At 41.7% G+C, this 16,136-nt stretch overlaps 1 pseudogene; it reads left to right on the top strand.

The window, feature by feature from the left end:
- Nucleotides 1-1,823: 1,823 nt before the first annotated feature.
- Nucleotides 1,824-7,920, top strand: LOC122095790 (annotated as a pseudogene).
- The last annotated feature ends 8,216 nt before the right edge of the window (nt 7,921-16,136 follow it).

Raw genomic sequence — 16,136 nt, 5'->3', positions numbered from 1 at the left:
TTAATTTGTTCACAGAGTTTACAGTTCTCTCTCACACTGGACATGTGCTGAATCTCTAGTGTATAGAGATGCTTCCTAACTACCCAGCATAGTGCTAGGTTGCTAGAGGGATCAAAACAATTAAAACATAACTCCTCACTCCAAGTATCTGATAATAGGGATAGATTGATCATATGGACAGAGACATGAGAAATGGGCACATGAAACAAAATTTAAAATAGTTAATATTCAATTCTACAAGGAGGACATAAGAATTGCATGGCACTTAGAGAAGGTTGAAGGAAAAAAAACACAAGGACTAGAATATCCATGCCAATTCTATGAACAAAAAAACCTGGTTACAGAGTTACCTGTGGGTTACTTTGATGCAAAATATCTCAAATCAACTTAATGTCTGTGAAAGACAAAATTTTCCCCTTCATCTAAAACATTCTTTGACTTCTTTAAGATTTTTTTCTGCCTAGGGCTGGGAAGGTGGCTCAGTGGTAGAGCGCTTGCCTTGCATGCCTGAGGCCCTGGGTTCGATTCCTCAGCACCACATAAGCAAAAAGAAAAAAAGCCGGAAGTGGTGCTGTGGCTCAAGTGGTAGAGCGCTAGCCTTGAGCTGAAGAGCTGAGGGACAGCGCCCAGGCCCAGAGTTCAGGCCCCACGACTGGACCAAAAAAAAAGAAAGAAAAGAAAAAGAAAAAAAAAAAAAGATTTTTTTCTGCCTAAATAATGATATCAAGCTAAGGAGATTAATACTTATTTGTTTGATTTTGCTGGTCCTAGAGCTTGAACTCGCCACCTGGATGCTGACCCTGAGTTTGTGTGTGTGTGTGAATGTGCTCAAAGCTAGCACTCCACCACTTGAGCCACATCACCACTTCTGGCTTTTGCTGAATAATTTATTAGAAATAAGAGTCTCACAGACTTTTCTGCCTGGGCTGGCATCAAACTGTAATCCTTAGATCTCAGCCTCCTGAGTAGCTAGGACTATAGGTGTGAGCCACCAGTGCCAGGACTAATATTAGTTTCTAAAAGTTGACTCAAATTGCTAGTATGTGTGTGCACATGTCTATGTGTTCATGCTTATCATTATAAACAAAATGTGTACAAATAAAACTATGTATTCCTTGCAAGTAACTTGAACTCAGAATGCATAACTATGTTAGAAGATGTATTAGTGAGCTTTAATACAATGAAGCTCCATTAGTCATCAGTCTGGGTAAGCTTACTCTAAACACTAGGACCATGGCCAAGAATCTGTGATAAAAGAATATTCTGTAAAAGGAAATTCATCTTCTCTGAAAAAGCTAAAGCAGAGGTGTGATTCTGAACCCATTGAAACTGCCAGTTGTGCAGGTCAAAATATTAGCACTTAAGTATAATATAATGGAGGGTGAGACTTTTTCAATTTAGTTCATGATATCTACATTCAATAAATTAGAATTATCAAAAGAAGAAAAATTTAAGCCTAAAAGGGTTTTTCTTTATTTCTAAAATCCTAATGTTGAAGGTCGAGTGTAAAGAAATTATATTCTGAGAAATCAAAATAGGCAACTGACTTTTTCTAAATCTATGAAGTTTTCTAAAAATTTCTTTGTGGATCAACAAGCTCAGTTAACAGTCATTAATTAAGAATATGTGAATTTTGTTTTCTCATAGATTGATTTTTGAAGACTGCACTTATAGTAGATTCATTTATACCATCATATAAAAAAAATAAGGCAAAAAAAAAAACCAGAAAAACTTTGTCAACTGTGACCTAGAGTGCTTAGGACAAAGAGAAATAATTCACTGAGATCTGTTCAGGCTTGGTTTGCCTACAGATCATTACAACCATGATGCCAATTAACATGGAATGTGACAGTGGCTTTTGTGACGTGGACAGCTGTCCACTTAAAGATACACAAGGACCACCTGCTCGTGTACCATAGGCCACCAAACAAGCACCAGATGGTGACAACATTTGAATAGTATTACTGCAGTCACTTTCACCTTGGCTCTGTTTGAACTGGACATTAGAAAAAAGAGCTGTAAAATTCATATGTGATTTTTCTGGAACAGTATGGCTCTCTATAAATTTCATGTTAATGACTTACCTGGAGCTAGTCATTCCTAGGCATTGGTATCCCAACAGAAGTTCTGCATCATGTGGAAATTAGAAACAATAGGATTAGTCCAAGTATACTATATCTGCTGAGATCACTATATGAAAAGCTTGAAGAGGAAAGACTGAAAAAAATTGTTATTAAAGACTTAGGTGAGAGATATCAGGCCTTTGAAATTTGGTCCTAACTATACAGATTTTCAAAGGAAAAACATTCTGAAAATTTCTAGATCTGCTTATTGTCCACAAAAAGGTATAAATACTTCTTCAATAAATAAGCATTACATTGAGAAAATATTTGTGAGTTCAAGTCACTTCCCATGAAAAAACAAAATGATGTTTAATTGGAGGATATACAAAGCCCCTCAGAATAGTTACAAAAATATTTCACAATTCTAGAAACATCATTTTTACTTTCCACGAAGCAAAATCCATGCTTAGAAGGAGGAAGAAATAAAAAATAACATTGTCTAGCAAACCAGGATTTACCTATAAGATCACCAATAAATTATACAATAATCAAAAGATCATAGAGATTTCACTAATGTAATCAACTGATCTGTGCTCTCAGTGAAAAATGCAAAAACAACAAGAAAGGAAAAACATTTTTATTTTCCTTACAACAGAAATAGGTGAAGTTTGTTGACTATAGCAGTCAAGTAATCTAATGTGATTAGGAGGTGGTCTTAAGTCACTAAGTCAAACTGTGAGGGCTTCAGAGGGCCACTAGCTAGAAAAAGAGGTCAGTGTTAAAAAAAAAATTCTGCAAAAGCTCTGCAAAAGGAAGCAAAAGGAAGAACTGAGAAAATATAATGGTAAAATTTGACAAATGCATTTCTCAATATTATGTCAAACATGTTTACTGAGCTGCACAATTAATAAAATATATTCTGTACTAGAGTCCCTAATTATTATTCCACACAGGACAGAACACCTCTTCATTATCCCTTTCTGAATTGATTGTGTACATCAAACAGTCAAGATATAAATAAAATATGCCTGCATGCATAATACTCTCACATTAAAGCTGGAGGCAATTAACCTATGATTTCTCATTAATTAAATTAAAATAACCTTCTAAAAATGTCTAAAATCAAAACAGATTTCTTTTACTGTGGATGTTCCTCCAAATAATGCTGTTTACCAAATTTATCATGCTGTTTAAAAAATGTTATTTCTGATTGTATCCTAGGCTTGTCTCTAGCATTCTCTTGAGGTTCTAGTCTCATTTAGCTAAACATGATTACAATGTCAGGATGTGTTTGGTCTCCTTTTTGTATTTTTTTATTTAAATACCAGCATTCATTAGGATTTCTTTTATTCAAAAGCTTCTCCTTGAACTATATTCCTATTACGTTAAGTGGAGATTTCCAACTATGTGGCAAATATGCTGAGTAGAGTTAGTAGGGCCACATAAATGAAATACTAAGAGTATAGTGGGCCGGAATATAGCCTTGCCTTCAGCAATGCTGGAAAATTCTCATTACCTCCACTCAATTCCCAATTCCTCCTATAATTCTCTGACTCTCAACAACCCTACCTTTTTAGTTATTTCAGTAGTGTCTCCTCTAAGGAGTGCTTGATTTTTCAATGGAAATGAAAGGTTGTATTTATGCATATACAAACATCAAATGAAAATCACCCTCAATGCTATAAATCGTTTGTGTTGCTTTGCTTCAAATCCTTTGGAAGGTACCCTGAAATCCCATCATATAAAGATACCACTTATTCACAAGAATGCAAATGCAAGAGGTCACTCGTCTTGGTACACAATTAAGTGCTAAAATTTTCATAAGCATCTTGTACTGGCTGATTTACCTGTTTCCTGGTGGGGAAAGCACATATATTTACTCATTTCTCACCTGCAGATAGTCTCTCTCTAGATCTTTGTGTCTGACATGTACTTTCACAAGTAAGTCCAAAGTGCTTGATTGCTGTGTTAAGTTTTAACCCTGGTATTTCTTTCCCCTAAATCAATGCCATATTTTGCCCACCACTTTGCTGATGGTCCTTTTCTGTTAGTCCCCAAGGGTGAATAAGAGTCTTTCATTCTTTCATTATTTTTTCCTAATTTTATTTGTTTCTTTATGAGATACTGTCCTGCTTTTTTTCTTTCAAAAGATTGGATTGTTTACTTTTTCATGATTACTATCACCACAGACTAACATACATATTCATTTATTTGCCCCCACATCTAAGTTTTTCCTAATAGCCCTCTAATTCCACTTGCTGCCTCAGAGTTATTCTTTTACAATGTGTATCACCTGTACACTTCAGCAAAAAGGTCCTCCTGCAGATTTGTCCCCTTGGATTTCTCCTCACACCTGCATCAGATCTTTTGCACACATTATCTCTCAACCAGCCAGCAAACAACAACACCTTTCCCATCTCTTTCCTGCTCGAAGAGTGGCAGCTGAGAGTCTACAGTCTCCATAATTGGTTCTAGGATGCTTCTGTTGTCTGAACCAGCTCATGGTCTAGCAGCACAAATTGACTCTGTTCTGACAAATGAACTTTAAGGAAGAGTCAATTTCTCAGGATAGATTGTGGGACGCTCCATTCCTGAATAAAATTATATTGCTCAAGAGAGACATCCCTCCTATCCTATCTCCAAAGCTTGGAATACTGGTATAAGAAGGTGATGTCTACTTATCCATAATCAAGAACAGTTTAGAAAAAGGAGAGATGGTAGGATAAAGGGTGAACCAATTCAGCAGTGAAACCTACTGGACAGTATGTTGGAAATGAACTATACATCTGGAGGGGGAAAGGGAAGTCAAAAGGTGAAAAACTGGAAGAGAAAGAGGAAGAGGGTGACACTGTTCAAAAGGAAATGCACTCATTTTCTGACTCATGTAACGCTACATCACCTTTAATATAAATTTTTTAAAGGGTAAGAAAAACCTTGGAACCTTGATGGCATCTTTGAGATGCTAACCCATAACTCAAGAAATTTTGTTAAAGAAGAAGGAAAGGGAAATATAAATTTAATATATTTAATTAAATTGAAAAAGGTCACAGGAAAGTATTCTGCTGTTCAGAATGAATCTGCAAAGAGATTTATATTATTCGTTAGTAATGCAGGTTTAGAAACTCAGTAACATAATAGATGGTAAATGACTGCCATCCCACTGAATTTCATGATAAATTTTTACAGGAGATTAATAGAATACTACACAAAATTTAATATCACAGCACATACTATATCCAATCCCACAAACATGTCTGAGAAACTCATTAAACACGTATTTAAACAATTGAATCTGTCTTATACACCCTCACAAGTTCCAAAGAAGTGTATGCCTGGAAAGATACAATGGCTTCTCAGACACTAATAGAGTCAGGTCTACAAATCAGGTGATTTTTAAAAGAGTAAGTCAATGCACTTATATTTAGAACTTTGATTTAAAGTGATGAGGGAGGTGAGGAAAGGATTTCTTTCCCTTGTAATATCTTTCACTGCTACACAAAAATGAGATAGGTGTTATTTGTAAGAAGATATGCCTTAACCAAAGAGGATTTTATACCAAATAAAAAGTCTTAAAATAATACAAAATTCAATTTTACAACACCCCAGTAGACCACTACAAGCTATGTTTGAAGAAATGATAATGAATAAAAAGGTGTGTAATGTGAAATAAATGACTGAATTTTTTTCAAACCAGTGCAACATGATTCTAGTCTTTTGGGGGGGGAGGGTCGGTCGTGGGGCCTGAACTCAGGGTCTGGGTGCTGTCCCTAAGCTCTTCAGCTCAAGGCTAGCACTCTACCACTTGAGCCATAGCACCACTTCCAACTTTTTTCTTTTTGCTTATGTGGTGCTGAGGAATCGAACCCAGGACCTCATGCATGCAAGGCAAGTGCTCTACCACTGAGCTACCTTCCCAGCCCCTGATTCTAGTCTTGTCACCTTGTAAGGCTATGCTTTTATCTCCACAATGCTGAAGACATCCTCTATGTACATCTTTTAGAGTGGCATGTCCTTCATTTTTCATAATAGAATTGTGCTCTGAGAGCAAGACAAAGTCATTATTCTTAATGAAATTAATTTTCGTCTCCCTCTTACATGGGTTCTTGCAAGCCAAGCCACTCCAATGGGTCACAGGTCTCAGACCCCCCTTCCCTAGCTCTTGCAAATCAGAGAGCTCATTCCTTCAAAGCAGCCTCCCAGAAAACAAGGACCACCTCTATCCCAAATGTTCAAATTGAGACACATTCTCACCAGGTGATCTAACTTGTAATCTTAAATCTACCAAATTCATGAAATCAACTCAGTCCACTTCTCTGAATGTCCCAAAGGTTCACCCTGTGCAAATCATTCAGGATTATCAAGACCTCTCTACCCTATTCCAGTGCCCTTACTCCACACTCAGTGGGGATCAGCCTGCACATCACAATTGCATTGAGGAGTTAGGTTTTAAAATATCTATTACACTATTTTCACACGTTCCTTTCTGTTTTGTATCAGGCTAACCAAGAAGGCTTCGGCATATACCTTTCCAAAATTTAGTTCAAAGGACCATTTCAGCAAAAATGCCTAACATCGTACCAGGATTTGAGGTCTATTCTCCCTTTTCAAAGCTTATTGCTTTCTCTGTCAATGACTCTACATACACCCTGTGTGGTCAGATGAAATTCCTGTGGCTAGTACTTTAAGGATACAAGAGCTTAGAAATGAAGAAGTCTATCTTGCCTATAGTAAATAGGCAAGCATTGCATTTCCACACTTGCAGTATGTAAATTGATCCTGATAAAAATTTCAAGTTAGAACCATCTCCTCTGCAAATTCTCACTTCTCACTACATGACTTGCAGGATGAAATGAACTCAGACTAAGCTCTCAGATCTTACTCTCTGGACCTCGCCTTACCAAAACAAATTTTTTTCCTATATTAATTGATGATATCACTTGTTTGTTATAGTAACCGAAAGCTGACTAATGCAAAGACTGTCATCTCTGAATAGAGATGCACCAATAAAAAGCTATGGCTTCCTAAGGAAACAGTTCTGGGTCCAACTCAACACAAGAACAAAGAGGCATAGGCAATCACAGTCTGAGAGTTCTATGTGATAAAGAATAATTTATAGTATCTTAGAAGTATATCACACGACATAGGTAGGATCTTCCACAACATACAACTCAGAGTCTTAACTTCTTGGAAATTTCTTAAAAGTGAACAGCTGAAAATATATATTTATGAAAAGGAATTATTTGATTTTTTAAAAAAATGGGGTAGAGGAACTAAGCAAACGGAGTGTGGGTGGGGTGTGGGTGGGAGATGCCACGAAGCCCTATATAGGTTTCTTTAAGCCACCTTCGACTGGTTCCGGACAACCAAAAGTGTTCTGCCACCCAGAGACCGACCAGAGCCTGATCATGGAACTTCTGGAGCTGCAGGCCCACATGCGGGACGAAGTGGCTGCGTGGTACTATTTTGAGGACATCGGCTGGGTGCAGGGCTCTAGGATCCAGCAGGTGGAGTAGGTGCACCCCTCACTTTGAAGAACCGGGCCCTGAGGGGCTGCTGCCAAGAAGCCTGGCTCCACTCTGGGAAACAGCAGATAGCTACAGGGAGCCAGCAGGTAGCAAAGGATGTGACACTACATCAAGCTTTGCTTCGGCTGCCCCAGTACCAAACTGATCTCTTGCTCACCTTCAACCAACCCCTCTCTGAGAACAGGTCAGCTCTTGGTCCTGAAAATCTGTCACCTCCACTCTGGAGCCGGAGTAACTTTGAACAACTAGTGACCAGTCTGACCCTCCAGGATCCCAACATCTTTGGTCCCCAGTAAAGATTCCTGAAGCACTATGTGATGCTGCCGAGAATTTAGGGAACGAGTACTAGAAGGGTGGAGAAAAAAAGAGGTGAATACTCCGGGCTCCTTTTACTTCTCGGTGCATAAACATAAGACACCTCTTCTTATGCATAAACATAAGACACCTCTTTATAACCAGAAAAAATTGGATAAAACTAACCAAATGTGGTAAGACATCTTCCAGAAATAACCAACTGGGATCTCAAACAATGCAAATACATCCTTTCAGATTATTTGATAGCAAAACCAACCACCAGCATATGATACAGAAAATACATACTATTGATATGAAGAATATTTATCTTTATACTCTAAATAGCATGTGTGTATTTCATCCAAAAGCAATCTCAACTCATTATATCAGAAAAAATAAAAACAAGAGAAAGATGTGTGACTATTTTACCCTAGTATATTTCTATGAGATTTTATCATTTATTCTCTGAGGACTCTTAAAAAGCAGCTTTCTCCATTTTGACCAAACAAGATTTAGCTCAATGACTAAGATACTTTGGAAGAAGTAATATCCTTTTTAGTGTAATTTGAATATAATACAACACAGGTAGAATCTGCTCAATCTCCTATTACTTACTGTCCCAGTGATTTAACCACTGTAGTATACAAGTGCCTAACATTTTTTTAATCAAGGAACGTGTAAGAGTAAGCGAGGCCCAAAGAAACATAGGTCCCATGGTTTCCCTTATAAGACAAGCAGAAATGGTCAGACAAGTTGATGTTAGGTGAAATGAACCTCAAGATAAGGACTCAAATGTTTTTTTCTTTCTTGCTATTGTTTCTAACATATTTATAACATATTTCTTTGTTGTTTTGTAAGTCCCTCCCCCATGGTATAACCCCTATTTTCACTGTATTTGATGTTGGTATAATTTGTGGAGGAGAAGGGAAAAAACAAATCATTTAAATAGGGATACAGGTGGATCCATTGCAACAATGAGATGTACAAGATGTTATATCGAAAAACAAACTTTACAACTTTGGTGGGGGAGGGGGGGCAGGGAGATGGGAGGGTGGGGATGGGAAGGGGAAACAAAGGAGGAGGCAACAATGCTTGATAAGAAATGTACTCATTACCTTGTTTATGTAATTGTGACCCCTCTGTATGGTATTTTCACAATAAAAAAAATATTTAAAAAAAAAAAAAAAGGTGTAAGGACCGCTCCTGGATGGCGAGCAGATTCCACCCTCCTTGCAGCAAAGTCTGCCCAGTACCTGTCTTAACTAGGCAACTGGTACACCTGGAGGAGGTCACATCTGCATCCACTGAGGTCACATCTGGATTGATGTGTCTGCACCTTTCTCTACCTCTACCCCTAGATAAGGCCTAGCCCAGGGCCAGACGCTCTCTTTCCCAGCTGCGTGGAGTGCTAACATGGCCAGGTGCCAGCCAGAACGATGAATAAACCTACCCCTTACCTGAATACCACATGCGTGGTGTTGTTCTTATTTGGCCTTTGCTTTCACTGTATTTTATGTTGATATAATTTGTGGAGGGGAAGGAAAAAAACAACCTGTTTTAATAGGGTTACAGGTGGACTCATTACAACAATGAGATGTACAAGACGTTATGTCGAAAAACAAACTTTACAACTTTGGCGGGGTGGGAGGTGGGGGAGTGCGGGGGATGGAAGGGGGTGGAAAGGGGAAGGAATTGTTATGCCAAGGTCGCAGGACCACCCCCCCCCCCGCCCCGCAAGAAGACCACCGAGAGTCAGACTCTACAGCTGTTTTATTTAAACAGGCTGCAGCTCGGGCCTCGTCCTACACTCCAACACAGCGGAGCCCAGGAGGAGAGCCCCGAGCTAAGGATTTGCAGGTCTTATAAAGGCACACAACCAGGTGGTTTAGCACCACGTATTGCTCTGCTCTGAAACAAGCAACAAATGGTCACTGCCTCAAATACTCTATACTCTATCCTTTCATCCGCCCCCCCCCCCCTTTGACTTATGGTCCTGAGCCACAATATTGTGGCTCTGGCCCAAAACTAAACTCCAACAGCTCTTGATCTTGAACGGGTATACCAATAATGATCAGTCCATTTTTCTTTTCTTGAGGCATATGCGGAGTGGTTGGGTAGGATTCTTGGAGACTTCCCATGTTTCCCAATGGTCGTCGAGGGCAAAGGGGTCAGCTGGTCTGGCATGGGAGCAGTGGATCCAAGCAGCAATGCCATCCACCTTAAGGGCAGTGGGTGTAGCCAGTAGCATCATGTAAGGCCCCTTCCACTGTGGTTCCAGAGATCTCAAGTTGTGCCGTTGAACAAACACCCAGTCCCCTGGTTTAAACAAGTGGGGGGTAGGAATAAAAGCAGAATCATATAATGCTCTAAGCTGGGCCACATACTCTTATGCACCAGCTGTAAATAGTCAAGCTTACACAGAAATTCAGTATCATCCAAATCAGCAAGCAATTCAGTCTGAAGGCTAGGGATAATGGGTGGAGGGTGTCCAAACATTATTTCAAAAGGAGTAAAGCCAAGCCAATAGGGTGAACTTCTTATTCTAAACAAGGCAAAAGGAAGGAACGATACCCAGTCTGCGCCAGTCTCCAAGGCCAATTTAGTTAAGGTCTCTTTTAGAGTCCAATTCATTCTTTCTACCTGCCCTGAACTCTGGGGTCTATAAGCACAGTGCAGTTTCCAATCCATCCCCAGTGCCGTGGTTATTCCCTGACTTACTTTTGAGATGAAGGCCAGTCCATTGTCCGACCCAGTGGTGGATGGGAAGTCATACCTGGGTAGGATTTCTTCCAGGATCTTCTTAGCCACGACGTTCGCGGTCTCATGCTTTGTTGGGTAGGCTTCAACCCATCCTGAAAAAGTGACTACAAAAACTAGCAAATATTTATATCCAAATTTTCCAGTTTTAATTTCTGTGAAGTCTACTTCCCAATACACATCTGGCCTATCTCCACGGAGGCGAGCTCCTTTTGTAACTGGTTGATTGGGGACATTGGTGAGTTGACAGGCTTTACAGTTTTTAACAATGTCCTCAATGAGTTGATTTCCTTGCCTAATTTTTACTTCTGAGTGCCGGAGCAAGTCCTGCATTCTTCGGGTTCCCTCCTCACCAGTTTTCCACCAGTCTTTGTTTCCTTCTCTGTCCAGGGGTTTATAGGCCATGGGAATTTTCTTTATCCACTCCAAGTCTTCTTGGGAGTACTGAGGCTCAGGAGGCAAAGCTCGTGGCCCTGCGTCTACTAGAGTCAGTACTTCCGCTCTGGGCTAGAGGGCTGCCTCCTCAGCTGCCTGATCGGCCAAGTTATTTCCTTTGGTTTAGCACAGTTTCTTTGCGTGCATCCATCAGTCAGTGCGTGCCCTCCGTTAGTATGAAGCCCAGATAGATGACCTCTGGCTTACAGATTTGTGCCTTTTTAGCGGAGGCTCTATAGCCCAGGTTGCCAAGAGTCTTTAAGAGCCTAGCCATTCCCTTTAGGCAGCTATTTTGGTCTGGAGCAGCTATCAACAAGTCATCCACATATTGCAATAAACTTATTTTGGGATTTTCAGAGCGGTACTCACTCAGGTCCTCATGTAGTGCCTCATTGAAGATTGTAGGTGAATTCTTAAATCCTTGAGGCAGCCTGGTCCAGGTCAATTGACCGCTTATCCCAATTTCGGGATCATGCCAAGTGAACGCAAAGTGGCTTTGGCTCTGTGGGGCTAAGGGAAGGCTAAAAAAAAAGCATCTTTCAGATCCAATACAGTATACCACACATGGCTCGGTGGCAGAGAGCTCAACAGGGTATACGGGTTAGGAACTGTTGGGTGAATGTCCATTACTCTTTTGTTGACCTCTCTCAAGTCTTGCACTGGTCTATAATCACTTGAGTTTGGCTTTTTGACAGGCAATAGCGGGGTGTTCCAGGCTGAATGGATAGGCTTTAAAACTCCTAGATCTAGCAATTTTCTAATATGGGCAGGGTGATCTTTGCTTCTAGTGACATAGGTTACTGGCGAACTTTTACTGGGTCGGCCCCAGCTTTGAGTTCCACAAAGATTGAAGGCCGGTGTTTTGCCAGTCCCATTCCTCCAGTTTCTGCCCATGCTTGAGGAAACACCTATAGCCACTCATCTTCTGGAGGCTCAAGCTTAAAATGTTGGTATAGCTTATATTCTTCTTCTAACTTACTGGTTGGCAATATATTAATGGGCTTTCCCCTGGAGTTCATCACAGAAGCTCTATTATTTGTGAACTGTATCTGAGCTTGCATTTTTGTTAAGAGATCACGCCCAAGCAATGGATAGGGACAGTCAGGGATCACTAAAAATGAGTGAGTTACCTGGCCCACTCCCAAGTCCACTGTTCTTCGGGTAGTCCATTTATAGGGTTTGATGCCAGTTGCACCTTGCACCCATGTTGTTTTACTGGACATCGGCCCTCTCGGGGCTAGTAATACTGAGTTTTCTGCTCCAGTGTCTACCATGAATGTGACTGGATTCCCCTCCACTTTCAAAGTTACCCTAGGCTCAGGGAGGGGGTCTGAGCCCCGACTCCCTCAGTCGCTGTCCTCAGCCAATTCTAAGGCTGACAACACTCTTGATCTTGCCTTTAGTTCTTTCTCTTCTCTCTTGGCTACCTTTTTTTTTTTTTGTTGGTCATGGGGCTTGAACTCTGGGCCTGGGCACTGTCCCTCAGCTCTTCAGCTCAAGGCGAGTGCTCTACCACTTGAGTTACAGTGCCACTTCCTCTCTTGGCTACCTTTGGGCAATTCTTGACCCAATGCCCCTCCTCTCTGCAATAGACACACTGATTTTTCCCCACTCACAATCGGGGTCTAGGTTTCTGTTCCTTACTTGGAGAGGAGGACTGATTAAACCTTCTGGTTTGCATGAAAGTTGAGATTTCCCTGAGGTCCTTCTTACGTTGTACCCGTTGTTGCTCCAGAATTCTAGCCAGACTCTTTTCCTTGGCCCCGTCTCTCTTTTCAAGCTCAATTTCACATTCTCTGTCCTTCCTTTCCTGTCTTTGCTCCTCCATCTCTCTCTTATTGTAAACTTTTTCTGCCATGGCTACTAGATCCCTAATAGACTTTTCACCAAGTCTGTCTAGAGCCTGCAACTTTCACTTTATGTCTGGTGCAGCTTGATTTATATAGGCAAACATAATCATCTGAGCCGACTCCTGGGTCTCAAGATCATATGGGGTATATTGACTAAAAGTTTCCATGAGCCGCTCAAGATATGCTGCCGGACTTTCTCTTCCTCCCTGTCCAGCATCATAAACTTTGGCCATATTAGTAGGTCAGTGAGCCACCGCCTTGAGACCTGCCAACAGAGCCTGGCAGTTGACCAGGAGTCGCTCCCTACCTTCAACTGTATTGTAGTCCCATGTTGGTCGGATCTCAGGAAAATAGGCAGCGATCAGGGCAGGATCCGTGATGGGTGCTCCTGTGGGGCCAGGGATATGTTTTCCGGCCACCTCTCGGATATGGTCTCTCTCTTTGGTGATAAAAAGGACCTGTAAAAGCTGACTGCAATCATCCCAAGTGGGCTGATGAGTAAAGAGAATAGTTTCAAGCAAATGAATTAAATCCTGGGGTTTCTCAGAAAAGGGGGCATTTTGGGTGCACCAAGTGTATAGATCACTGGTAGAAAATGGCCAATATTGGAGTTGCTGTTGACCATTCACATCCACAGGACCTACGGCACATAAGGGAAAAACAGCTGCATTAGAAGGAGGGTTGATACCATGGTGTTGTTGAGTGACTGGCCCCTCAGAAACTTTAAGGGCAGGTGCCGAGGGTTCTATAGCTCCCTCCTCCTCTTGATCATTCTCAGGTTCTGCAAAAGGAACCTGGGGAGGGGAGTATGGGGGAGGAAACATTTCTTCTTCCAAGTTATCTCCCTGAAAAACCGGGGGGTACCTTTTCTTTTCCTCTTTCTCAGCTTCTTTTTGTAAGTCTAAGGGGCTAGATGGAGTGGTGTCCATGGTTTCCAGTCCCGTCAGTCGTTCAGTCCAAAAAACAATAAACAGTACAAACAAGACACACACAGGCCTGACAGTTACGAAAAAAGCTTACGAAGTGGAGATCTCCCGAATTGGTCCGCTGACTCCTGTAATGGGACACCCACACCCCACAGCAGAAGGAACAGACCCACAGTGGGCGAGTTGGTTCTGGGTTAGGAGGCCCTCTTGGTTAGTTCCAACCCAACACCGAACCAATCCTCGCCCCACAATTCACACGGCAGGGTTTCTCCCACCCCACACAGCAGGGTTCCAAAGACCCCCCCCCACACTCCCCCCCACAGGTAACCCCCCACAGGGCAGGGTTACCCCCGCCCCACAAGAGGATCTGGGTTACCCTCGCCCCACAAGAGGATCTGGGACGTCTCCCAGTTCTTCCAGGGTTGTCGTGCAAGCGCATCCGCTTCGACCACCCTTTGCGAATCGGAGCAGCCATCCTCACAAGGAAAAACGAAAGTAAAACAAACAACAGGACAAGACAAATTAACAAAGACAGCGCTGTTTTACCTTTGGAGTCTGAGGTCTTGGGGGTCTTTGGGGGGTATCCCGGATGAGCCCCCACTAATATGTTATGCCAAGGTCGCAGGACCACCCCCTCTCTCTCCCACCCCCCCCCCTCTCCCCCCCTCCCCCGCAAGAAGACCACCAAGAGTCAGACTTTACAGCTGTTTTATTTAAACGGGCTGCAGCTCAGGCCTTGTCCTACACTCTGACACAGCGGAGCCCAGGAGGAGAGCCCCGAGCTAAGGATTTGCAGGTCTTACAACCAGGTAGTTTAGCACCACATGTTGCTCTGCTCTGAAACAAGCAACAGATGGTCACTGCCTCAAATACTCTATCCTTTCAGGATGGAAACAAAGGAGGAGGCAACAATGCTTGATAAGAAATGTACTCACTATCTTGCCCATGTAATTGTAACCCTTCTGTATGGTATTTTCACAATTAAAAAAAAAAAAAACTAACAGAAATGGTGCTGTGAACTCAGGAAGGGCTTAAAGTCGGGATAGGTGGGATTCCCCTCCTTTTTTTTCTTTTTTTTCCCTTTTTTTTGCTCTGAGAAACAACCCCCAGTTTTGATGGCCTTTTTTTGAACCAGTCTGCTATGGACACAGCACATGAATACCATTGCTGGCCTCTGCATCCACCTCCATGCTTCTACATTTTGGTGAGCATTCTCTGTCGCTCAGTCTCTCTCCAGATGTGGTTCCACACCGGAGAACCTGCTAGTCCTTTAACTGAAAGGCCGGTCACCTCTGGAGCCTAGAACACTTGACTCTGGTTGCTTGGCCAATCCTCCCTAGAGGGCTCAGTGGTAAATCAAGACTCAGCTTCCACCAGTAAGCCCTCCTTCACTCACTAAATTTTCCTCTCCTATGCTTTTTAATGGGGTGCTGTGTGTCACTTCCGAGCCGTGAAATCTTTTTGAAATGCCTCCTGCGCTCCCTGGAAAGCCAGAGTGTCTACTTTTTTAAGCCAGTCTCAGATTTAGACAGTTTTTGCCATTGCAATGATACATGGTCAGAAGCCTATTTACTTTCAGGCTCTCTATGCTTTCTCTGCTAATCATGTCCAACTTTCTCTATTGCTATCTTTCTCTTTTCTACAACTTTTTGGCTTATGCCTTGAAGAGTGTGAAGCAGGCTGGGTCCCACTGAAAATTGTCAGTTTCCACATGTTCAGGTTTTCATTGCATTTTTTCAGAAATTCGTCATCTTGGTTCGCCATGTTGGCCACATGTTGGGTTAAGGGTTTGGTCTCATCTGACCTTTAACCTTCCACCAAGCTTACTACTCCTCTACCCATTTATTCTAATGTGCCTTGCGAACAAGTTGCTGCCTCTTCACCAGCCCTGGAAACTGAGGCCCGACCACCTGATATGCTTTGTTAACAAAGATGTCTAAACATTGTTGTCAAAATTTTAGGTTTTGAGTTTTGCCTTTTTGTTTGGTGTTGTGTATTCTAGTACTGACTACGTGATTCTAAAATATTGGGCATATCTGTCCTGAGATTCTCATCATATCTAACAAGTTTTGTCATTGCAGAGTATTTGTTGGTCAATTCTTGATAAGGAGCAGGTAAACTCTACTTATTCTATTTGATCTCTTTGTTGCTTTAATTGGAAACAATAAAGGGTTTTTGTGGCAAAGATTACAGTTTAAAGCCTCCCAGGCTAAAAAAATCCCTGAGACTCCATCTCACAACTAACCTACAAAGAGCCAGGCTAGAAGCATGGTTCGAGACTCTTAT

This window comes from Dipodomys spectabilis, unplaced genomic scaffold, assembly GCF_019054845.1.
Source record: "Dipodomys spectabilis isolate Male_0828 unplaced genomic scaffold, ASM1905484v1 ptg000015l, whole genome shotgun sequence".
Taxonomy (NCBI): Eukaryota; Metazoa; Chordata; class Mammalia; order Rodentia; family Heteromyidae; genus Dipodomys; species Dipodomys spectabilis.
Note: the sequence above shows the minus strand (reverse complement) of the source record. Positions and strands in the feature narration are given on the sequence as shown.